This window comes from Palaemon carinicauda, chromosome 12, assembly GCF_036898095.1.
Source record: "Palaemon carinicauda isolate YSFRI2023 chromosome 12, ASM3689809v2, whole genome shotgun sequence".
NCBI classification, from domain to species: domain Eukaryota; kingdom Metazoa; phylum Arthropoda; class Malacostraca; order Decapoda; family Palaemonidae; genus Palaemon; species Palaemon carinicauda.
Window position 1 is genome coordinate 64,928,364 of NC_090736.1, and position 2,332 is coordinate 64,930,695.

Below are 2,332 nucleotides of genomic sequence, written 5' to 3' on the forward strand. Positions count from 1 at the left end.
GATTAACTGGAGTGAGTCGTCTTTGCTTTTTAAGAGTACCTGTCCGTACAGAAGGAAAATCCTGGAATCAGCCATCATAAATCAATCAAACACAATGAACCTATGTGGGGGCCAATGGAAAGCTGACACAGTGGACAATACTCTTCTCAACCCTATCATTAAGAAGATAATCCACAGAGACCGACCACCAGACATGCATCAGAGGTCAAGACTTCCTCCAAGCGGCTCAACAATAAGAACACGCACCTGGATGTAATTAAATTTGGGCTAATCCTTCCAGCAATTATAATAACTATAGAACAATTGAACACACCCTTTTGCTTTTCATATATAAACCGGCACTCTACACTGTAATTCTCACTTTAACTTTACTTCCTGAAGAGGGTCGATGTTTATTGACCGAAATATAGTGTGATTTATTCATATTTCCTGTGTTTCTTTTATGGCCTTTTTGAAAAAACATATATATATATATATATATATATATAATATATATAATATATATATATATATATAATATATATATATATATATATATACTGTATAATCTATATATATCTATATATATATATATATATATATATATATATATATATATATATATATATATATATATATATATCTATCTGATTACCGCCCAATTTCCATAACTCCCATATTATCTAAAGTTTTTGAACGTCTTCTGGCAAAACGTCTTAATAGGTTTTCTGAAGGTAATCATCTACTCCCTGGTTTTCAATTTGGTTTCGTAAAGGCCTTGGAGCATGTGATGCCCTTCTTACAATCTCCAAAGCTGTACAGAAATCCCTTGATTGTGGTCGGGAAGTTCGTATGATTGGCCTTGATTTTAGCGCTGCCTTTGACCGTGTTAATCATGAGGCCCTTGTTTTCAAACTGAAACAGTTGGGAGTGGGTGGGTCGTTTTTTAGCATTATTATTGATTTTTTAAGTAACAGATCTCAAAGAGTTGTTGTTGATGGGCCACCATAGTGATTATAGGAATGTTATATCCGGTGTTTCCACAGGGTAGTGTTCTTGGCCCATTACTTTTTATACTATATACACATGACATTGGTTTGGCCTAGAAAACAAGCTTGTTGCATATGCAGATGATGCTACTCTCTTTGCATCAATTCCATCCCCGGAATGTAGATCTAGGGTTGGTGAATCCCTTAATCGAGATTTAGCTAGAATAGTAGATGGTGCAAATTATGGGGTATGAAGTTGAATCCTAGCAAAACTCAAAGTATGGTTGTAAGTAGGTCAAGGACGGTGTTCCTCAACATCCGGATCTCAGTATTGATAATGTTTTCTTTAAATATGTATGACTCATTCAAAATTTTAGGTGTGATTCTCGACAGTAAATTTACTTTTGAGAAACATATAAGGTCTGTGTCTTCTTCAATTGCACAAAAAATAGGCTTATTGAGAAAGTCCTTTCAAGATTTTCGGTGACCAATCTATTCTGAAGAAGTGTTTTAATTCTTTCATTCTACCTTGTTTTGAGTATTGTTCTCCTGTCTGGTCTTCAGCTGCTGATTCTCATCTTAATTTGTTGGATAGAAACTTACGGTCTATTAAATTTCTTATTCCTGATCTAGATATTAATCTCTGGCACCGTCGTTTAATTAGTTCATTATGCATGTTGCATAAGATTTTTCACAACTCTGACCATCCTTTACATTCAGATCTCCCTGGACAATTCTATCCTGTTCGTAATACTAGGGCAGGCAAGTTTAATTCTAATAGCCAGGCCTTCTCCATCACGAGGCTCAATACTACGCAGTACTCTAGAAGTTTTTATTCCAGCTGTGACCAAGTTGTGGAATGATCTTCCTAATTGGGTGGTTGAATCAGTAGAACTTCAAAAGTTCAAAATTGGAGCAAATGCTTTTTTGTTGACCAGGCGGACAGTCTTTTTATAGTTTATTTATGACATATTTGTTTTGATGTTGTTGATAGTTTATTATATGACATGTCTGTTTTGACGTCCGTTTCTTATTTTAGAATGATTTATTGTTAATTTGTTCTCTTCATTTATTTATTTCCTTATTTCCTTTCCTCACAGGGCTATTTTTCCCTGTTGGAGCCCCTGGGTTTTATAGCATCTTGCTTTTCCAACTAGGGTTGTAGCTTGGATAGTAGTAATAATAATAATAATGATAATAATAATAATATATATATATATATATATATATATATATACACACACATACGCACACACACACACACACACACACACACACACATATATATATATATATATATATATATATATATATATATATATACTATATATATATATATATATATATATATATATATATATATA

The 2,332-nt window shown here is 33.1% G+C and overlaps 1 protein-coding gene across 1 annotated transcript in view; it reads right to left on the reverse strand.

Moving 5' to 3' along the window:
- The window catches only part of LOC137650859 (telomerase reverse transcriptase-like), an 8,164-nt gene that overhangs the window by 4,290 nt on the left and 1,542 nt on the right, over positions 1–2,332 (reverse strand). The window lies entirely within an intron of this gene.